This window comes from Eurosta solidaginis, chromosome X, assembly GCF_040869045.1.
Source record: "Eurosta solidaginis isolate ZX-2024a chromosome X, ASM4086904v1, whole genome shotgun sequence".
Lineage (NCBI taxonomy): Eukaryota > Metazoa > Arthropoda > Insecta > Diptera > Tephritidae > Eurosta > Eurosta solidaginis.
The window spans coordinates 180,665,734-180,690,454 of NC_090324.1; the positions used below are offsets into that span (position 1 = coordinate 180,665,734).

At 40.0% G+C, this 24,721-nt stretch overlaps 2 pseudogenes; one reads left to right on the forward strand and one right to left on the reverse strand.

Annotated features, from left to right (window-relative positions):
• Window positions 1–9,405: 9,405 nt before the first annotated feature.
• Window positions 9,406–24,721, reverse strand: part of LOC137235303 (DNA-directed RNA polymerase III subunit RPC5-like) — a 16,407-nt pseudogene continuing 1,091 nt past the window's right edge.
• On the forward strand, window positions 10,563–12,199 carry LOC137234736 (protein claret segregational-like; annotated as a pseudogene).

The following is a 24,721-nucleotide window of genomic DNA, read 5'->3' on the forward strand; positions in this document are numbered from 1 at the left end:
TTACTAAACGTCCAAAAAGCATAACAGCCAAACTCAACAATGCAGTCGAACTTTAGATGTTAAAATAACTTAAGTTTTAACGCCAGCTATAGTTCTGAAAAATCCCATTTGTAGGGAAGGTGCAACGCCCCTTTAATAGTTCGTTTGCATAGCCAAGAAACAATAACATTTAAATTTAAAATTCTTAATTCTGAACTATGAAAAACTTTTGTCTTGATCGAAAATTTGGTGATGATTGAAGTATGGGAAACACGTTTTCATAGGAATTACATTTTTATAGAACATGTAGATAGACTGAAACCAAAAAATTTTTTTAACTACGACAGATTACTGAACGTCCAAAAAGCATAACAGCCAAACTCAACAATGCAGTCAAACTTTAGGTGTTAAAATAACTTAAGTTTGTACGGCAGCCATAGTTCTGAAAAATTCCATTTGTAGGAAAGGTGCCACCCCCTTTTGATAGTTCGTTTGCATAGCCAAGAAACAAAAACATTTAAATTTAAAATTCTTAATTCTGAACTATGAAAAACTTTCGTCTTGATCGAAGGAACCTAGAGCCAAAATTTGGTGATGATTGAAGTATGGGAAACACGTTTTCATAGGGAACACACACACAGAATTAGATTTTTATAGAACATGTAGATAGACTGAAACTAAAAATTGTTTTTAACTGCGGCAGATTACTAAACGTCCAGAAAGCATAACAGCCAAACTCAACAATGCAGTAAAATTTTAGATGTTAAAATAACTTAAGTTTTTACGCCAGCCATAGTTCTGAAAAATCTCATTTGTAGGGAAGGTGCCACGCCCCTTTGATAGTTCGTTTGCATAGCCAAAAAACAAAAACATATAAATTTAAAATTCTTAATTCTGAACTATGAAAAATTTTCGTCTTGATCGAAGGAACCTACAGCCAAAATTTGGTGATGATTGAAGGATGGGAAACACGTTTTCATAGGAATTAGATTTGTATAGAACATGAAGATAGACTGAAACCAAAAAATTATTTTAACTACGGCAGATTACTAAACGTCCAAAAAGCATAACAGCCAAACTCAACAATTCAGTCAAACCATATCTATAGTATATAAAAATCAAATTCTGTGTGTGTGTGGAAACGTATTTTCCACACTTCAATCATCACCTAATTTTGGTTATGTTTTCCTTCGATCAACGGGAAGGTTATAGGCTAAAAATAGTTTCGATATATAAAAGGGGCGTGGCATCTCCCATACAAATGGAATCTTTGGTACTACAACTTTGAAGGTATACATGCCATAACATTGAAATTCAGTAAGTAGTTATATGAGGTCAATCCCTAACACCACCAAGAAAATGCGGAATTGGGAAAAATGGGGCGTGGCACATCCTATACAAATGGAATATTTAGTACTGCATAACTTTGAAGGTATACATGCCAGAACATTGAAATTCAGTAAGGAGTTATATGAGGTCAACCCCTAACACCTCCAAGAAAATATGGAATTGGGAAAAAGAGGCGTGGCACCTTCCATACAAATGAAATATATTATACTGCATATATCTGGATGTCGTAATGGTAGGATAATTAAAATTGTTAAGGAGCTATGTGACGTTAAGTCCTAACACCTCCAGTGAAATGTGGAATGGGGAAAGACTATGGCTGCCGTACAAATTTAAGTTATTTTAACACCTAAAGTTTGACTGCATTGTTGAGTTTGGCTGTTATGCCTTTTGGACGTTAATAATCTGCCGCTGTTAAAAAAATTGTTTAGCTTCAGTCTATATACATCTTCTATAAAAATCAGATTCTGTGTGTGTGTTCCCTATGAAAACGTGTTTGCCATTGTTTAGGCCCAATGCCTAACTTTTATCTGATTGACGGCGCCCCTCCCTAACGTTTTAATAATATTTCCAGCCACCCACACTCACGCCGCATTTGTGTGCATGCATGCACATGCATGCGTTTCATTCGCATGCACGTGTGTGTGCGGGTTGTCAGCACCCATGCACGTATATGTGGGGGTTGTTGTGTGTGTGGCTTTTTTCCCCTCCTTAATACCAGAGGACTTTTTCGCGGCTTAGCGGTTGTCCTCAACGGGATAACCGGGCTCTTTTTTCGATTAACCGCCAAGCAGTTCACATCGCCCAGGATCACCATCGTCAAGTTATACGTAAAGGTAATATTGTATCCTCTTTATATTTCCTTACACTCTAATTAAATATTATTTTATAACGAGGGAATCCTCTTTGTGTTCTTATTTATTTCTTTGAGTGACCCATCCGTTCCGAGATCGACCCGTGTGCGCCTACCCACTGCCGGTTTCAGACGCACCCAGGCCGAACATTGGTCCTCCTCACCAGGAACTAAAAGCGCCTTTTTTTATACAGTCCACAACACAGCACATTTGCGTACTATCAAATTTGCCAATTTTGCCTACAAAAAATTTATTTGCCGAAGCATATCCCAGCAGAACATAACAAAGAAGTTTGGAAGTTACATATTATACAACACGATATTAGCAGCCGAAAATTGACAAGGAAAAAGTTGGAGTTTATTGTACATAGGTGACCAGAGCCACAGCATATTCGCCAACCACAGCACAGCACAATCAAATTTTCTGGCACAAAAACCAATAAGAAGTAAGTGTTATATTTCTTGCCACTTTTTTTTTGAGTGTTATTTTTTTTTTTGCAAAATAAATAAAAAAAAAACCCGTGTAGTGCGCGAAAAAATTAAAATCAAAAAAGAAGTGAAAAAGTGAAGTTATTTAGTGAGCACCAATTTTTTCTTTCCAATTTCAAAAATTAAATCACTTGGTTTATTAATTTTATTTCGATCCTTGTGATTATCTGGTCTATCCCCCCACCAGTGGTAAGGTTTTCCAGACACAACACAAGGAAGAGGTTAACCTAACCTCACTTTCCGCACATACCGAATAAGTTTGTTGTTGTTTTTTTTTGCACATCACAAACACATTAATTCCAATTAAATTAATTCAGGCGCTCACTTCTTGTAAAAAATTTATTTCTTTCTTCACTTTTTTCTGGTTATTTTTCGATTTTCATTAGCAATATCGCACGCACTTTTTCATTTGTTCACAATACACTCATTTATCTGTGGACGTGGCGAGTGGTCCCCCCTTTTGTTGTTGCCGCTGAGACAAAAAGTTTGTACATAATATCGTTTGCTATTTTCACTGCTGTGACAAAAAGTCCAAAAAATAAACCCTTTTCCGTTGTCGCTACACTGACAAAGTCTGAAATAAAAGTAATAAATATAAAACGTCGAAATTCAAAGTTTTTTAATTCACTGCTAGGCCAGGTATCTTAATTCAGGAGACTCTCATTATTTCTAATCGGCAATTTTCTCTTTAATAAACGTAACCAAGACCATGGAAACCTACATCAGGTTGGTAGAATTAATCGCAGAGTTTGATACAGATTACAGCCTTATTCCGGAAAGTGACCATAGCAAACACACCCTTGTGATACAGCAGGAAGAGTTGCGGTCCTTGTGGAAGAAGGTAAAGTCTGCGTTTGATTCGCTACTAGGGTCTGATGAGGTGTCAGGGGATGACGTTATGGCGGTCAGAAAGAAGCAAAAAGCAGCATACGCAATCTGCATGCGATGCTTAGCGTCTATATCTGCTGAGGCAGAAAAATACAAGAAAGCAGACAAGAACGTCAACCCTGAGCAAGAACCTCATGCGCATAAAATTCGCCTCCCTGCTTGCGACACGGAAGTTTTTAAAGGGGATTATCTGTATTGGCCAACTTTTCGCGACCTGTTCACGGCAATATATATAAACAATTCTAGTTTGAAAGGGGTGGAAAAGTTATTCCATCTCAACAACAAAACGCAGGGCGAAGCAAAAGATATCGTTAAAAAATGCCCTCTCACAAATGAAGGTTTCGAGATGGCCTGGAAAAACTTGTGTGAAAGATACGAAAACAAACGTATCTTAGTTAACACACAACTACAAATTTTATTTAACTTAAAAAAGGTAGAAAGTGAGTGTGGCAGTTCAATAAAAAAGCTGCAAAATGATATAAATAATTGTATTTCGTCCCTCAAATGCCACAAAATTGACACTTCCAATTGGGATGCAATCCTGACCTATCTATGCTCAACCAAGTTACCAGAGAGCACGCTGGCTCTTTGGGAGCAAAGTATAGACCATAAAATGGACATATCCAAGTGGGAAGATATGGATAAATTCCTGTCTAATCGGTTTCAGACACTTGAAATAGTGTCTGGTTTTACAGGGCATGCCACTTCGAAAGTGCAAAAACCAAACGCGTCGCGACAATCGTCAGAAACCCCTACGAAAAGACTTGGTGCTTTTCAAACGAAAGTATCCAAGCAATAAAACCAATTTATAAATGTGTAAATCCCTTGAACACAGATTACGCAACTGTTCACGCTTTTGCGAGTTAACCCCTCCAGAAAGGATTAAATTCATAAAATCTACAAGTGGTTGTCTGAATTGTCTATCCCCAGGACACACAGTGACCAGATGCACCAGTTCATACAACTGCAATACGTGCCACTCTCGTCACCATACGCTCCTGCATGCGGATACCCTACAGAAAAACACCACCTACAACCCGCCCCAACACTCCTACGATAATAGGCCCTCTACTTCTAGACAGGCATTAGCGAGACGGGAATCAGAAAAACCAGGTTCAAACGGGAACAAAAATGTGACATCCTGTCATACGAATTCCAGCACAGGTGTGCTATTAGGAACTGCTCGCGTACACATTCGCCATAATGGTACCGACTTCTCCGCACGGGCATTAATTGATTCAGGGTCTGAATGTTCCTTTATAACTGAAAGACTGAAACGCACAATCAATTTGCCAGCGAGAAAAATGCATGCCCAAGTTTCAGGCATCACAAATGCGGTGTCAGCTCAGGTGAAGGAGGCATCCAAAATTGAATTACGTTCACCAGTGGATGCCTGCTTCAGCCTGACTACACCCGTTCTAGTCCTAGCCAAACTCACTGGGAATCGTCCATCCTGCCATATCAACGCCATGACTATGCAGGCATTCCCAGACTTGGTTTTGGCAGACAAAAGGTTCTACATCAACGAAGACGTAGACCTCATACTTGGAGGAGACATATATCCCCAAATTATACTGAGCGGTCTGAAAAAGAATGTACTAAATACACTTTTGGCCCAAGAGACAGTGTTCGGTTGGATACTAACCGGTCGCATCGAAGCACCGAGTCCAACGAAGAGCATCATGTCATTCTACAACGAGGTTACGTTGGACAACCAATTAAAAGCTTTCTGGGAGGTAGAAAATGTTCCCAAAAACAAAATGCTGAATGAAGAAGAAAGGTATTGTGAACAATTATTTAAGGACACAACAAAACGTGATGAAAGTGGAAGATATACAGTTTCGCTACCATTCAGGCAGGATTACCCTGAGAATATTAAATTAGGACCGTCCCTAAAGCGTGCATGTTCACAATTCTTCAGAAATGAGGGGCGATTACTGAAAAACCAAGATTTAGGGAAAGAGTGTGTTCGGGTGTTGTCAGAATACGAAACACTTGGACATATGAGAAAAATCAAAAATAATGTACCATCCGACGATTCGGATAATTATTTCCTGCCCCACCACGCCGTTGTAAAGGCAGAAAGTACCACTACCAAGGTGCGCGTCGTCTTCAACGCATCAAGTCCGACAGCAAATGGCATTAGTCTAAACGACATACTCCACCCAGGTCCAGTACTCCAAGCAGACTTGCCTATTTTAATTTTACGTTGGCGACTGTATCGCTTCGTCTTTAATAGCGACATCGAAAAGATGTATAGGCAAATTTGGGTGAACGAAAATCACACAAAATTTCAACGGATTGTCCATCGAACATCCCCCAACGAACCCATCAGTCTTTAAGAACTAAAGACTGTCACCTTTGGTGTAAACTGCGCCCCCTACCTCGCGATACGGTCACTTCTACAATTGGCTGATGATGTAGAAAATACCCACCCAATAGCATCGGGTATACAACGCGAAAGTATGTACATATGTCGACGACGTTTTAGCTGGAGGGCATACAATAGCGTCAACTATCAAAGCAAGAAACGAGATTCGCGATGCATTACACTCAGCTGGCTTTCCATTGCGCAAAAGGACATCAAATTGTGAGGAAATCCTTCAGGACATCCCCAAAACGGATCTACTCAGCGAGGACTTCCTAGCGTTCGAAGAGGCTAGCTCGTTGAAGGCACTCGGAATACGATGGAACGCGCATTCAGACATGTTTTACTTCACCGCAGGAGTTTTAGAGAATGGCGAGATCATCACCAAACGCGCAATCCTATCCGCTATAGCCAAACTTTTCGACCCTTTAGGCTGGCTTGCACCAATGGTCATAGTAGCAAACATACTAATGCAGAACATCTGGTTAGAGGGCACCGGGTGGGATGAACCTGTCTCCCCAACTACCTTAGAACGGTGGGAAAATTTCACCCAACACTATAGCGAAATAGATAACATTAGGATACCGCGGTGGGTAAATTTTTCACCGGAAGACGACATAGAAATCCACGGCTTCTGTGACGCTTCCGAGAAAGCATATGCGGCAGCGGTATACATGCGCGTGAAAAGTGACGATCAGGTTTTCATACACTTACTTTTAGCAAAAACCAGAGTAGCTCCAGTGAAAACCATCTCGCTACCACGTTTAGAACTCTGCGGCGCCGTGCTGCTTGCAGAAATCATGGAATCAATATTCCGAAACATTCATTTGGGATCAGCAAAAGTTCACCTCTGGACGGATTCAACCATCGTACTAGCATGGATAAGAAAGCCGCCCTGTTCCTGGTCAACCTTCGTCGCACACCTAATCACCAAGATCATCGATATGGTCGGTAGCAAGGACTGGCTTCACGTGGACTCGGAATCTAATCCAGCAGATCTAGGAAGCAGAGGCCTACTTGCATCAGAGTTGGTCAACAATTCGTTGTGGTGGCAGGGACCTTCTTGGCTGCAAGAAAACAATTCCCACTGGCCAGCACAAGAGACCGAATACAAAACGTCAATTGAGGAGAAGAGGGCACAAACATATGCCACGACAAGGGTAAATCAGGTAGATATTCTCGACCGTTTTTCAAATTTACCCAGGGCTTTGAAGGTTCTATCCTATGTTAGGAGGTTTTATAAAAGAACTTACCCAAAAACTAAAGCAATGTTCCACGAAAGGTCGTGTATAATCTCAGCCGATGAGATTAAGGCAACGACTCAAGCATTAATACGAGTCTGCCAGAAACAATTTTACGGGACAGAATGTTTAAAATTAAAAAATAGGGAACCTATCGATCGCAAGAGTGAAATACTGTCCCTAAACCCATATATCGGCAAAGATGATATTATTAGAACAGGGGGGCGTCTACGGGCGTCAAAAGACATGTCATACAACGAGCGTCATCCGATCATCTTGCCTTACAATTGCAGGCTGTCTCGCCTTACAGTTATGATGGCTCATCATGACTCCCTTCATGGCGAGAACCAGCTCATGCTCCGTCTCATCCGAACCCAATACTGGATACCGAATGTCAAGACCATTATCAGAGCCATCATCCACAATTGCAAAACCTGCATTATTCACCGAAAGCAGGCACAGTCCCAACTTATGGGGACCCTTCCCTGCGAGCGGACTACTTTTACCCGCGCGTTCACCAATACCGGGGTAGACTTTGCAGGGCCTTTCGACATCAAAAGCTACCGCGGTAGGGGATGTCGACTCTCAAAAGGCTACGTATGCCTTTTCGTCTGTTTTTCCACTAAGGCCATCCACTTAGAAGCCACTAGTGACCTTAGTACCCCAGGCTTCCTCGCGGCCTTTTCGCGTTTTATCGCGAGAAGAGGATGTCCGAAGAACATCTACTCCGAAAATGGTACGAACTTTGTCGGAGCTTCCAGATCTCTACGATCGGAATTCAAAGCCTTCCTGGCAGAAAGCCGAGACAAAACAGTCTCCAAGTATAGCCATCAAGCATTAACTTGGCATTTTATTCCCGCTGGCGCTCCACATATGGGCGGCTTGTGGGAGGCGGGAGTGAAGAGCTTCAAAAGCCACTTCAAAAGGATCGCGTCTCCCCATAAGTACACCATAGAGGAGTTCCAAACCCTTTTGTGCAGGATTGAGGCGTGCCTCAACTCGCGCCCTCTCAGTCCAGGGTCGAATGACCCAACGGACCTGGAACCACTAACCGCAGGACATTTCCTAACGGGCAGCCATCTTCTGGCGCCGCCAGAACCGGATGTGAACGAAAGCCCGGCCTCCATAATAAACAGATGGCAGAAGCTCAAGGCCCTCCATCAAACCTTCTGCCGTCGTTGGAAAACCGAATACCTTTCCGAACTTCAAAAACGAGTGAAGTGGAAACAGTCAAAGCAAAATCTTAAAATTGATGATCTAGTTGTCATCAAAGAGGACAACCTATCTCCCAACGAATGGAGGTTAGGTAGAGTCATCAACGTACACCCCGGCGAAGATAACCGAGTACGTGTAGTCGACCTCATAACCGAGAAGGGTCAAGTCAGACAACCTTTGGTCAAACTGATCCTTCTTCCCACGGAGATCGATTGTGCGAGGACCAAAAGCTTCGCTTAACAATCCCCCCGTTCCTCCACATCCCTCCGTTCAAAAAAAAATATCCCACAAATTCACTCGCTCACCCCGAGCGAGGACACCAGAAATCTTCCCACTCACTCGTTCTCCCATAACGAGGATACCAGGAAAGCCCTCACGCAGATCCCCCATCTGCCACAAAATTCTATTTTTCATTTTCAAAAAAAACCATCCCAAAATTCACTCGCTCACCCCGAGCGAGGGCACCAACAATTAGAAAAGAAGTTAAGTAACGAAAATATTTATGGAAAAAATGGAATGAGTTGTAGGTCCGCTTTTCCTATTTTATCACGTTTAAATCTTATTCAGATGTATTGACTTAAGATTCTTGCTAAATCTTTAAAATAGAGTTTAGGCAGAATCTTAGCTGTTTAAACGAAAACCACCAATATTTTATTAATGAGAAAAAAAATATTCAATCAATAACCTTTTTGCTCTAGGAGTCTTTCTAATGAAACCTATAATGGCCTCTTATCTCGTCAATTTAACATGTGATAAAATACGAAACTTTCGCATTAGCTGTCTACATTTTTAAGAATATGTGATGAACTTTGCATAATCTATTGATTCCTTAAAAGATTATTAAGGTAATAAACTGTTTAAATTATATCCATACCATGATCCATACGTAACAACAGGTTCATTGTTTTGCTGGAATTTTTTGACTAATGTAGACAGGTATGCGTTTATCGTTGCTAATATGATTTATATGTATATTGACAGCATTTTAAAAAGGAAATAAAGCAAAAATAGGGTTTTTATGATACTTACTCCTGAGATGATTGGCTAGACTGGGGCTTGGATTCACGAATAGGACGTTTTCGGGAACGCTTTGGAGACTTTTCGCAATCCATTTCATTATAAGTTTGTTGAGTAGCACGCCATACCATTTCTTGGCGTTGCACAAGTTCTGGATATCGTTGTTCAAATTCTTTGTTAGGAGCTAGTAATAGCTCCCATTTTTTTTATTTTTTTCTGAATTTAAACGTGCAACAGAGTGAAGAACCTCAGCAGCCTCGTCAGGCGGTAGCCGCGTGGCAGAGATAACTTGACGCCGGTATACGTACTTAACACGAGAAAATCTGTAAAGCACATAATTCCGGGGACGTATCATAAGATCGGATGATACACCATTTGAATTTGATATTGTATCTGCAGGATAAACTATATCGGATTGCGGTACCCAATTGCCATGAATCAATACCCCCACTTGGGGCAAAACACGTAAAACTTTCTCGCTTGGAATTTTACCATCACTGCATTCCTGTAGTATGGAATTTATATCTTCAAAACCTATCATTCGTACGTCTTTTAAAATGACTTTCAGTTGTTCTGCAAGGGGCAGTGACTTCAAACTTGATTTGCTGATAACCTTAGGAGGAAGTACCGCGTCTATTCCTAAATCTTTTCCGTCGTCCGGTAAAAGTTTTCTTACATATTTATGTGAGTCTAGACCCAACGCTAAGTTTATTTATTAGTTTGTTGCAAATAACCTTTGCCTTTCAAGTTCTGCGGTAAGAGATATTAGTGGATGCCAACACGTTTCGCACCACGATTCTTCATTGCTTCTTTTAACATAATTTGAGATATTCGTGGATGCCAACACGTTTCGCACCACGATTCTTCATTGCTTCTTTTAACATAATTTGCATAGCCTAGCTTTTCTTTAGTTTTTGTCTTTTTATTTCCAACGCCGGATTTTGCGAACTTCACTGTTACCTGCAGCAATTCTTCCTCATCATCTTCATCATTTAATGCTTTTGTGCGCGTTTATACGCTTATCTTCTTTATCGAAGTGTAAGAACGATGGCCGTAACTGCAATATGTTTGCCAAAGGCGTGAGGTGCAACCCTTTTCAGAAAGAATTCCAACAACCTATTTGTCAACATTGTCCAGGGAAAGGCTGCTACTAAACGCTTTATATAAAACGCAGTTATATAAAACCAAAGAAGAACTAAAAAATTTTTACACTGAGCGTGATTGTTTAAATCAGCAACTCAAATCCTTAAATTTGAAATTTGATTCCGTTACGGGCTCACTTGTAAAGACTAAGGAGGAATTGGAGTTTATAATGCATGAACATAAGATTCTAAAAGAAGCCCACGATACACTTACCCATGAAGTACTACAGCTACGCGAACGATCCTCACGTTTAACCACCGAAAATAAATTGTTACATGAAGATTTGACTGCCTGCAAGGAGCAACTGTTTCACGCAAACTTGGAACGCAAAGAATTGCATAACACTATAATGGATTTGCGTGGCAACATACGCGTATTCTGTCATGTAAGGCCATAGTGTACCTATACAAGTGTGTTCACTAAGCGATAAACGTCAAAACTACAAACAGCCTCGCTCACCTGATGGAAATCTCAGGTCTAGAGTCGCATTTTTGGTCTCAACGACAACATTTTTGACTACCAATCGTATCGACTTTTTCAATTTTTCAATCATTCGGCGCACTCGGTAGTGGTATCCATTTTGAATTCGCTGTCATTCCGAATCCAGCGAGTGCCTGTCAGAATGCTTGACAGATAAGTCAACACACTTGTACTTGTACACTATGTAAGGCAGCCATTAGATTTTGAAGAAGATAAAGTACTCTGTGGCTGGAATTATATTGATGAATCCACAGTTGAAATACAAAACTACGACAAGAATAAAGGTGGAGCGCACACTTTCTCCTTTGATCAAGTCTTCCATCCTAATTCAAAACAGGAGGATATTTTCGAGATGGTATCACCTTTAATACAATCTGCCTTGGATGGTTAAAATATTTGTATATTTGCTTATGGACAAACCGGCAGCAGAAAAACATATACAATGGACGGTGTGCAGACAAATGCTGGCGCTATCCCACGCACAGTCGATTTACTTTTCGATTCCATTAAAAATTATAAACGTATTGGTTGGGAATAAAATACGTGTAACATTTTTGGAAATCTATAACGAAGTCTTATATGATTTGCTGAGCAACGAACAGAAAGATATGGAAATACGCATGGCTAAACATAATAAGAACGATATATGTGTCAAATATAACTCAGGAGACTGTAACCTCTGCTTCACGTTTACGCGATTTGATGCATGTGGCAAAAATGAATCGTGCCACTGCTTCAACAGCAGGCAATGAACGTTCATCACGTTCTCATGCTGTTACAAAAATTGAACTTATTGGGTTTCATGCAGAGAAAAATGAGACGTCAGTCGGAACGATAAATCTTGTAGATTTAGCTGGCTCTGAGTCACCCGAAACTAGTACACGTATGAACGAAACTAAAAATATAAATCGTTCCCAATCCGAACTCACAAATGTTATATTAGCATTATTGCAAAAACAGGATCATATACCATATCGCAATTCCAAATTAACGCATTTGTTAATGCCTTCATTGGGAGGCAATTCAAAAACATTGATGTTTATAAATGTAGCTCCATTTTTGGATTGCTTCGTAGAGTCTGTGATATCATTACGTTTTGCGGCATTGGTTAATTCATGTAAAATGGCTAAGGCGAAACGCAATCGCTACTTCAATACATCTAGTAATAACGCACTCTAGATATTAATATATTTATTAAATTGCATTTATTTTTTTAAATTTTTATGTTGTTTCGTTCGTTGTTTATCCCTTATGCCACGTTTATACGTTGGACGCCCACCTTTCAGTTGACCTTTACCATCGGAAGCCAACGCGAATGCTTCACCTTTGAAGCGATCATAGAATGGTGACTCGGTATTTAATGCAAAATCAACTTTACCTCCTGATTTACAGGTTTCACACAGCAATTTACCACCGCCGCATTATCAAAGTTGCTTATCTGAGTTTTGGTTGGGTATTGAAAGAAATTCAGGTTTTCCTGTAGATTTTTTGGATAAGTAAACGGGAATCTCTTCCACTATCACATCATCGTCGCACCCGATCCAACAATACCAACAGCAATGCCACAAAACAGATTCACCAATCCGACAGATAATCCAGCGCCAAACATAACCTATCCACCAAACAAATTATTGTTCATCACAGTTTCGCTATTTAATACTTGTAGTTCCTTATTAATTCCCTTTAACGCTATTTTGTTGACCGATTCAAATTGTGTATAGCGTAGCGCACAAAAATTTTATTGTGTTAAAAAAAAAAAAGGAATTGTTTCCTTCTTGCCGTTTATAAAGCCCACGAGTACGACGAATTCAATTTTCGGAGCAAGCGTACTCCACCACGCGTAAAACGAAAAGAATGAAACAAACGGCGCCATGAATAGAACGATCCGTTTACCGTTTGCTTCAATTCAGAGAAATGTACATTTGTACGCAGGAATGTTCATATTTTCTTGTCTGGTATACATATACCAGGGCGCGGACTTTTTATAAAAGGAATGTTGGTAAACGAGAAATGAAAATAGCAGTAGGAATTGGTAGTTTATTTGCGTGAAAAACAATACTTGTTATTGAATCATCTTGAATTATTCATCATTTATTGTAAAACAAATAAAGCAAATGTCAGGGAAATAACACTTGTCAAAACATGTACACAAGACAAAATCAATGTAAATTTGTACACACACAGCTTAGGTCTTAGGATACTCATTATTTCCTGAAATACACAAACAAAACATACCAAAACGTCTGACAACCACAACAATTTTCCAATGTACCAAAAATACTGCCGCAAAATAACCGATTCGGCAGTTTTCGTTTACGTAAAACTTTTTATTGTAGTTCAAACTCTTCACAAAAAAAAAGAAAAAATTAAAAAAATAGGGCAGTAAATACTCACGTGCTCAGTTACTATATTTCTCTAATCAAAAAAAAATTCATTTCCTGTTTAAGTTATTCACAAATTTGTCAAAATTGACTGATTTGGTCATTATCGCCTCCTAATATTAGTTGGGTGGGCTCGGCAATTCAATACTGCAATGCAGTATACGTTTTCAGTGCGAAAATACTGAAATATTGGTAGAATCTAAGTTTTGGTAGCAGAAGTCGTAAAAGTAGTAGAAAATGAAAATGGGTCAAAAAGGTAGGTCAATCTACCAATGCGGTAAAGTCCGTGCACTGACTGCCCATATACTTGTACCAACGTATTTACATATGTATGCCGAGTTTTAAATGTACATTGTGTTAGGGATGCATAAAAAAAATGCAAACGGGTACCCAAAAACCCGTTTCTGGAAAATCGGTATCGGAGTCAACTACCCTTCTGGAACCGTACCTTTTGCTAAAGGCCATCAATAAAACAGGACTACAAGCGTACTTGGGGAAAAGTTGAAGAAATAAGTGAAGGGCAATACAAAAAAAAAAAAAAATGATTCATTCTACAAATTCTTCTCTTCGAACAAAACGAAGATTTTTTTTATTTTTTCTTTACATAGCATACAATTTGCTGTCCAAATGTTTTTTTTTGTGGCGGGCAGGGAAGTTGTTGGTTTTTAGCACCAACAACACAAATAACAGCGAATCAAAAGAACCCACGCTATACACTTTCTACCCGGTTCGGTACCAGAATGTGCGAACCGAAAATCGTAAATGCTCATTTTCTGCAGCACTAGTGTGCTCGTCGCCAACTAAAACGCTACCGGGTGACACAAAATAAACAAAATAAGGCACTAAAGACCCAGGCACATAACGTGCGGGGAAAGAGGCCATGCATATAATGCACGCCACATATGAATATTTTTTTATGCAGCGACAGATGTTTCCCCTTATGCGCGCGCTAATAAAATTTCCCAAATCCCCAATAATACAACTAGGGACCACTCGCCCCTGCATCTCGAGAATGACTCGACCCAGTCAAACATATTGCACTTCTTTCAGGAAAATGGGTTGTTTTGCCGCTTTGAAACGTAATGCTTCCACGAACGCAGCGCGTTATTCGTCGGAATGCCGAGTGTGTCTTGAGCGACACCCTATCCGCTTGTGCCCAACCTTTCGGGCGAAAAGGCCAGAAGAGCGCCTCTACGTAACCATCCGCGAAAGCTACTGCGGAAATTGTCTGGCGCCTGATCACCGCTCGAACGCGTGCCCAAGCCAAGGGCGATGCAAACGGTGCGGCGAGAAGCACCACACGATGCTGCACATCGCCTCAATCGACGAAGAGGAGCAGCTATTACGAGAAGCCCGCTCCAAGCCATGGAGCGCCCAAGTGGAAGAGGAGCTAGATTCACCCCGAGAGCGGATAGACGACTCAATCTCGTTATATGCGTCGGACGCTGGAACGGAGACTGGACCTCTTCGTCCACCCCGAAACCGAGATGCCAGCCGAATCGGAGCGGAGACGCGGTCTCTTCGCCCGACCATAACGCCTACAGCCAAATCATTTCGACCACTTCTGCAGCACGAGAGGAAGCGGCTCCAACAAGGGACAGCGACAGCCCAGCGCCATACATATAACGGCCGAGCGGAGACCCGGTCTCTTCGCCGGCAACCCAGGAACCCCCAACGGAGACGACATTCGCGCGACCGCAGAGCGGAGACACGGCCTCTTCGCCTGCACCAACGACATCAGCCACAAGATCGCAGCCACGGAGGCAAGACGCTGCAGCTCACCACCGTGTCCACCTTCCGGTCAGGGCTCGTAGCCCAGCATCCAGCGGCCACCGCCACCATGATACCAATGGTAGCGATCACACCCACCGCGGTCGTGAAGATAGAAGCTGGGGGGCGGCTACACCTCGTCCGGGCCTTAATTGACGGATGCTCCCCCACCACCGTGATAGCATATGATCTCGCCCAGGAGCTCCAACTCCCTGCCAGCAACATTGGCGGGCAAGCAGGATGCCTACTACGCATACGAGGAAGACACGGCCAAAATAAACGAATTGCAACCCATGCGGCGGTCGTGTCCAATATTCGGCGAATGGCCCCCACGACCAGCGTAGACAGCGCCACCGCATCCCCGTACGCACATCTCCGTCTGGCGGATCCACAGTTTTATTCATCCGCCCCGATCCGCCTCGTACTAGGGACAGACGTATATGCCGAAATAATGCTACCAGGGATTCTGCCCACCACGTTTGGCCCTTTGCTGGCTCAGAGTACCATCTTCGGTTGGGTACTCTCGGGCACAACCAAGGCCTAACATGAAAATGTTCGGTAACGACCGAAATCCATGAATTTCTACACTTTTTTATTTTTATTGAATTTCTGCTGTACACCGTCGCAAGAGGTGTGTATTGTGATTTCGTACAAGTGAAAAATCTTTCTATCCCTCCATTGCCATACCTACGTGTCAAATCATAGCTGACAGGGAGAACGGCTGTCGCGAAGGGTCAGAGAATGGAAGAAAGGTTTCTTTTTCTTGTGTTCGCAGTTATTAAATTGAAGTGCCATGAATTGCACATTTGTTTCAAATCAGCTTTTCCTTTAAATGTGTATACATAAAATCAGACTACATATTAATACTCACTCGCTGTTCACTATTGTGAACGTTTTATCGAAAATTCGCCACTTGTATGAATTCACAATGGAGATGTGCGTTTTAAAAGCTTGTATCATTACAATAAGTTATTTTTTATTGAATTTTCTTCATACAAAATTCACAAGCATAGAATTTCCAATGAATTTGTAATAAACGGCAAAAAATATGAACACGTATATCTTCTTACTTCTTTTCGCAATCCCTAGCTCTAGGCAAACCTGGCTCACGCCTTACACCATAACGGGAAAATTGGTGAATGATCGAGGCAGCAGCAACCAAGCTCCCACACTGCGCAAACCATTTTGCGTGCCGCCAAGCCGGCGGACTGGCCGGCATTATGTTAAGTTAGATATAATTAATTATAAGTTTTTTATTTTTTTTCTCTTCTTCACGGTCGGTGATCCTTGGCGGACTGTGATGTTGCGTACCGCAAGGGGGCGGCATGTTTAGGCCCAATGCCTAACTTTTATCTGATTGACGGCGCCCCTCCCTAACGTTTTAATAATATTTCCAGCCACCCACACTCACGCCGCATTTGTGTGCATGCATGCACATGCATGCGTTTCATACGCATGCACGTGTGTGTGCGGGTTGTCAGCACCCATGCACGTATATGTGGGGGCTGTTGTGTGTGTGGCTTTTTTCCCCTCCTTAATACCAGAGGACTTTTTCGCGGCTTAGCGATTGTCCTCAACGGGATAACCGGGCTCTTTTTTCGATTAACCGCCGAGCAGTTCACATCGCCCAGGATCACCATCGTCAAGTTATACGCAAAGGTAATATTGTATCCTCTTTATGTTTCCTTACACTCTAATTAAATATTATTTTATAACGAGGGAATCCTCTTTGTGTTCTTATTTATTTCTTTGAGTGACCCATCCATTCCCAGATCGACCCGTGTGCGCCTACCCACTGCCGGTTTCAGACGCACCCAGGCCGAACATCCATACTTCGAGCATCACCAAATTTTGGCTCTAGGTTTCTTCGATCAAGACGAAAGTCTTCATATTTCAGAATTAAGAATTTTAAATTTAAATCTTTTTGTTTTTTGGCTATGCGAACGAACTATCTTAGCTCCTAAAAATGATCATGTTAACAAAATCAATGATCACATTCAAAACGAATTTCCTGGTGAAGTGACAAAATATAAATCCATTGACAGAGTTACAGATGAAGATAAAATTGGGAATTATCCAAATGAATTTCTATATTCCTTAGAACCAAAAGGAATGCCTGCGCATATATCAACTGGCTCACCAATCATGCTTCTTCGGAATTTAAACACACCAAAATTGTGCAATGGAAGCGGACTTTGCGTTTAGAAATTAATTCCGAATGTAATTAAATCAACAATCATCAGCGGTAAAAGCAAATGTGAAGATGTGCTCATACCACGAATCCCAATGATTCCTACAGATTTGCCATAAACTTTTAAGCGCTTACAGTTTCCTGTACGCCTTGGTTTTGCAATTACAATCAACAAAGCACTAGGACAATCGCTTATTGTTGCAGGCTTAAATTTTGAGAGTCCGTGCTTTTCCCATTGCCAGCTATATGTCGCTTGCTCTAGAGTTGGAACACCAAAAAATTTGTTTATCTTTGCACCGAACGAATAAACCAAAACTATTCTGTACCCATATGCATTACAATAAGATACAAGAATAAACAGACCAATTCTAAATATTCTCGCGGAATTTTGTTCTCGCGGATTTTTTTATTCCCGCGGAAAAATTCCTCCAATTCTGTTCTCCTAGGGAGAACAATAATTGGGGAATAGGAATTTCGAATTTTCGAAGTCAGCTGTTTTGTCAATTGAAATGTCGTTGCACATTTCTTATTTTGTTTAAAAAATTGAAAAGTTTAATTATTGTTGCAAATTTGTTGGAAATTAAGAAATAAAATATAAACATTGCACAGTATTTATTGCATTTCATGTGGTATTCACTGAAATGAGTAATGAATTGGTGCCACAGCAACATCAACAGCGGAACATAAGAAAAAGACGGCCGCATAACACAAATCTGCCGGAGTTGCCTGCTTTCATTCAGCAAAGCAATTTTCTGGCGGCCAAGTTGAGTTGAATTCGTCCTTCATCATATGCCAAAATCTATTTAAGCCTTATTAAAAAATCCTTGCGCAATTTCTGGATGGCTGCATCAAATTTGTATACCAAGAGCTCTACCGTTGCTTACGATATACTTTTCAACTTAAAATAAAGAATATTGTGGTTGTAGTTGTTGTTATATTAGAAGTGAGAATATTGTGGTAGAATATAAATACATCTTTTAGCACAAATTTGTACAAATAAGTGTTCTTTCTTAAAATAACAAATTTCCTTTAACTATTTTGATGCATTCCCTTTAATTTAACAAGTGAAAAAACTCCTATGAAATGGCAGAGGAATCCCCCTCTCCCTCACATTCATAATACCTACTTTTCTCCCATAACCGGTTTCCGCTTTTTCGAACATTGTTCAGAATAGGAGGAAAGGGAGAAGTGAAAAACTCACAAGGAATTTTTATTTAGAATACGAGGAATGGGAGAAGGGAGAAAACTCGCACGGAATTTTCGTTTAGAATTGGGCTGAAAATGTTTTAACAGAAAATTTCACCAAATAAGCGTACAAAATTCAATTCAATTTACAGAACAATAAGTTAAATTATCAACAAAAAAAAAAACAGAAAAAATAACGCAACACCCATTCAATCTCGGGCGTTACAACGTACGCCGGGTAAAACTAGTCTTCTATAAAAATCAAATTCTGTGTGTTTGTTCCCTATGAAAACGTGTTTCCCATACTCCAATCATCACCAAATTTTGGCTGTAGGTACCTTCGATCAACACGAAAGTTTTTCATATTTCATATTTCACAATTAAAAATTTTAAATTTAAATGTTTTGGTTTTTTGGCTATGCGAACGAACTATCTTAGCTCCTAAAAATGATCATGTTAACAAAATCAATCATCGCATTCAAAGCCAATTTCTTGGTGAAGTGACGAAATATAAATCGATCGACACAGTTACAGATGAAGATAAGATTGTGTATCTAAACTCCTTAGAACCAAAAGGAATGCCTGCGCATATATCAACTTTGAAAATTGGCTCACCAGTCATGCTTCTTCGGAATGTAATCAAAGCAACAATCATCAGCGGTAAAAGCAATACAGTAATATAATATAAGATACAAGAATAAAATGCTTTAACAGAAAATTTCACCAGATATGCGTACAAAATTTAATTCAATTTACAGAACAATAAATTAAATTATCAACAAACAAAACAGAAAAAATAACGCAACATCCATTCGATCTCGGGCGTTACAACGTGCGCCTGGTAAAGCTATTCTTCTATAAAAATCAAATTCTGTGTGTGTGTTCCCTATGAAAACGTGTTTCCCATACTTAAATCATCACCAAATTTTGGCTGTAGGTTCCTTCGATCAAGACGAAAGTTTTTCATATTTCAGATTTATTTTATTTAAATGTTATTGTTTCTTGCCTATGCAGACGAACTATCGTCGTGGCACCTTCCCAACAAATGGGATTTTTCAGAACAACCTGGCAAAACTGATAAATATGCATGCGAAGCCGAAAAAAGACATGAATTGATAATACCCACATAACCACATGCCTATTTACATACGTCCTATTCGATTTGCCTGAAATTTGGTATATAAATTATATTACGATGCTTTTATCCGGGAAGTAGACCAGAGACGGACTGGGACTTGGATTAGGACTAGGAATGGGACTGAGACTGAGATTCGGAGTGGGGCTGGGACTGAGACTCGGAATGGGACTGTAACAAACTACATACCGCCCTCTGGGACTGGCAATAATAAATGAAGAAGAAGGAGAAAAACTTAAGAGAAGAGAAAAGAGAGAAGGAGACTGAGAAAGAGATAGAATGAGACGAAGATGGAGATGAAGCGAAAAATACGGAGGGAGGAGTGAATAAAAGGATTAAGAAAAAGTGAAGTGGGGGGAGGGCAGATTTAGACGGAAAAAGCTTATTAAAATGTATGCAGATAGACCAAATTTAGGGCAGAAAAACTTCTGCCGGGTCTGCTAGTCTTCTATAAAAATCAAATTCTGTGTGTGTGTTCCATATGAAAACCTGTTTCCCATACACCAAATCATCACCAAATTTTGGCTGTAGGTTCCTTCGATCAAGACGAAAGTTTTTCGTATTTCAGAATTAAGAATTTTAAATTTAAATGTTTTTTTTTTTTTGGCTATGCAAACGAACTATCAAAAGGAGCGTGTGAAAAGTTTGGAAATTAAAAGAAGTTGCGACTTCGATGTGCAAACATTAAATCTCTATTTATTCAATAAATTCTTTGTCTTATATAGTAATTTACTTAACCTATATATTCATAAATATCTTAATACTAATAACTAACAAGTAAGGAAGGCTAAGTTCGGGTGTAACCGAACATTACATACTCAGTTGAGAGCTATGGAGACAAAATAAGGAAAATGAACCTAGGGTAACCCTGGAATGTGATTGTATGACATGTGTATCAAATGGAAGGTATAAAGAGTATTTTAAGAAAGAGTAGGCCATAGTTCTATGGATGGACGCCATTTAGGGATATCGCCATAAAGGTGGACCAGGGCTGACTCTAGAATTTGTTTGTACGATATGGGTATCAAATGAAAGGTGTTACTGAGCATTTTAAGAGGGAGTGGGCCTTAGGTCTATCGGTGGACGCCTTTTCGAGATATCGCCATTAAGGCGGACCAGGGGTGACTCTAGAATGTGTTTGTACGATATGGGTATCAAATGAAAGGTGGTAATGAGTATTTTAAAAGGGAATGGGCTTTAGTTCTATAGGTAAACGCCTTTTCGAGAAATCGCCATAAAGGTGGAACAGAGGTGACTCTAGAATATGTTTGTACGATACTCAGTTGAGAGCTATGGAGACAAAATAAGGAAAATGAACCTAGGGTAACCCTGGAATGTGATTGTATGACATGTGTATCAAATGGAAGGTATATAGAGTATTTTAAGAAAGAGTAGGCCATAGTTCTATGGATGGACGCCATTTAGGGATATCGCCATAAAGGTGGACCAGGGGTGACTCTAGAATGTGTTTGTATGATATGGGTATCAAATGAAAGATGGTAATGAGTATTTTAAAAGGGAGTAATCCTTAGTTCTATAGGTGGATGCCTTTTCGAGATATCGCCATAAAGGTGGACCAAGGGTGACTCTAGAATGTTTGTACGATATGGGTATCAAACGAAAGGTGTTACTGAGCATTTTAAGAGGGAGTGGGCATGAGGTCTATAGGTGGACGCCTTTTCGAAATATCGTCATTAGGGTGGGCCAGGGGTGACTCTAGAATGTGTTTGTACGATATGGGTATCAAACGAAAGGTGTTACTGAGCATTTTAAGAGGGAGTGGGCATTAGGTCTATAGGTGGACGCCTTTTCGAGATATCGCCATTAGGGTGGGCCAGGGGTGACTCTAGAATGTGTTTGTACGATATGGGTATCAAATGAAAGGTGGTAATGAGTATTTTAAAAGGGAGTAATCCTTAGTTCTATAGGTGGCCGCCTTTTCGAGATATCGCCATAAAGGTGGGCCAAGGGTGACTCTAGAATGTTTGTACGATATGGGTACCAAACGAAAGGTGTTACTGAGCATTTTAAGAGGGAGTGGGCATTAGGTCTATAGGTGGACGCCTATTCGAGATATCGCCATTAGGGTGGGCCAGGGGTGACTCTAGAATGTTTGTACGATATGGGTATCAAACGAAAGGTGTTACTGAGCATTTTAAGAGGGAGTGGGCATTAGGTCTATAGGTGGACGCCTTTTCGAGATATCGCCATTAGGGTGGGCCAGGGATGACTCTAGAAAGTTTATACGATATGGGTATCAAACGAAAGGTGTTACTGAGCATTTTAAGAGGGAGTGGACATTAGGTCTATAGGTGGACGCCTTTTTGGGATATCGCCATTAGGGGGGCCAGGGGTGACTCTGGAATGTTTGTACGATATGGGTATCAAACGAAAGGTGTTACTGAGCATTTTAAGAGGAAGTGGGCATTAGGTCTATAGGTGGACGCCTTTTCGAGATATCGCCATAGGGTGGGCCAGGGGTGACTCTAGAATGTGTTTGTACGATATGGATATCAAATTAAAGGTATTAATGAGGGTTTTAAGAGCGAGTGGCCCTTAGATGTATATGTGAAGGCGTTCTCGCGATATCGACCAAAATGTGGACCAGGTGATCCAGAAAATCATCTGTCGGGTACTGCTAATTTATTTATATATACAATACCACTAACAGTATTCCTGCCAAGATTCCAAGGGCTGTTGATTTCGCCTTGTAGAACTTTTTCATTTTCTTCTACTTAATATGGTAGGTGTCACACCCATTTTACAAAGTTTTTTCCAAAGTTATATTTCGCGTCATTAAACCAATCCAGTTACCATGTTTCATCCCTTTTTTCGTATTTGGTATAGAATTATGGCATTTTTTTCATTTTTCGTAATTTTCGATATCGATAAATTGGGCGTGGTTATGGTCGGATTTCGGCCATTTTTTATACCAAGATAAAGTGAGTTCAGATAAGTACGTGGACTAAGTTTAGTAAAGATATATCGGTTTTTGCTCAAGTTATTGTGTTAACGGCCGAGCGGAAGGACAGACGGTGGACTGTGTTTAAAAACTGGGCGTGGCTTCCACCGATTTCGCCCATTTTCACAGAGAACAGTTACCGTCATAGAATCTATGCCCTTACCAAATTTGAGAAGGATTGGTAAATTTTTGTTCGACTTATGGCATTAAAAGTATTCTAGACAAACTAAATGAAAATGGGCGGAGCCACGCCCATTTTGAAATTTTCTTTTATTTTTGTATTTTGTTGCATCACATCATTACTGGAGTTGAATTTTGATTAATTTACTTATATACAGTAAAGATATTAAATTTTTTGTTAAAATTTGAATTAAAAAAAATTTTTTTTTAAAAAGTGGGCGTGTTCTTCATCCAATTTTGCTAATTTTTGTCTAGCACATATATAGTAATAGTAGTAACGTTCCTGCCAAATTTCATCATGATATCTTCAACGACTGCCAAATTACAGCTTGCAAAACTTTTAAATTACCTTCTTGTAAAGTGGGCAGTGCCACGCCCATTGTCCAAAATCTTACTAATTTTCTATTCTGCGTCATATCGTCAACCCATCTACCAAGTTTCATCACTTTAACCGCCTTTGGCAATGAATTATCGCATTTTTTCGGTTTTTCGAAATTTTCGATATCGAAAAAGTGGGCGTGGTTATAGTCCGATATCGTTCATTTTAAATAGCGATCTGAGATGAGTGCCCAGGGATCTACATACCAAATTTCATCAAGATACCTCAAAATTTACTCAAGTTATCGTGTTAACGGACAGACGGACGGACGGACGGACGGACGGACGGACATGTCTCAATCAAATTTTTTTTCGATACTGATGATTTTGATATATGGAAGTCTATATCTATCTCGATTCCTTTATACCTGTACAACCAACCGTTATCCAATCAAAGTTAATATACTCTGTGAGCTCTGCTCAACTGAGTATAAAAATATGTACATTGAAAATGGGGTATGAGTACATGTATGTTTGTATACAGTCTTTGTATACATGTAGTTTAGTATGCTTGACTCTATACATGTAGTTTTGTATATGTTATTTAGCAACGTCGGCAGATCAATGTGAGTACTTTGGTTAAGTCTATGCATACACGTAAGTATGTAAGTTTGTACGCCTGTTGGCATATCGATGCGAGTACTTTTTATTTGGTTCCCATAATGGTTTGTATGTACTAAGCAATTTATTGGCTGTGAACGGATAAGGGTTTCATATTCGGCATTCCATTGAAGTTAGTTAAACGTCTGGGTTAGTTCAATAATTTATGTAGGAAAATATTGTAATATGATTATTACTAAAATATATTTGGAGTTCATGATGCGTATTATTGCAAGTGTGTTACAGCGGGTATGAAGCATAATGCTACATTACAGTGGGTATGACGTATAATGCTACACGTGGTGGTACCTTCCCCTCAAATGGGATTTTTCAGAACAATGGCTGCCGTACAAATTTAAGTTATTTTAACACCTAAAGTTTGACTGCATTGTTGAGTTTGGCTGTTATGCTTTTTGGACGTTTAGTAATCTGCCGTAGTAAAAAAAAATTTTTAGTTTCAGTATATCTACATGTGCTATAAAAATCAAGTTCTGTGTGTGTGTTCCCTATGAAAACGTGTTTCCCATACTTCAATCATCACCAAATTTTGGCTGTAGGTTCCTTCGATCAAGACGAAAGTTTTTCATATTTCAGAATTAAGAATTTTAAATTTAAATGTTATTGTTTCTTGGCTATGCAAACGAACTATCAGAGGGGCGTGGCACCTTCCCAATAAATGGGATTTTTCAGAACTATGGCTGCCGTACAAACTTAAGTTATTTTAACACCTAAAGTTTGACTGCATTGTTGAGTTGGGCTGTTATGCTTTTTGGACGTTTGGTAATCTTCCGCAGTTAAAAATTTTTTAGTTTCAGTCTATCTACATCTAATATATAAAATTCTTCTGTCACGGTTTTAGAGGCTGAACTCCTCCGAAATGCCTGAACCGATTCTCATGAAATTTTGTGAGCATATTGGG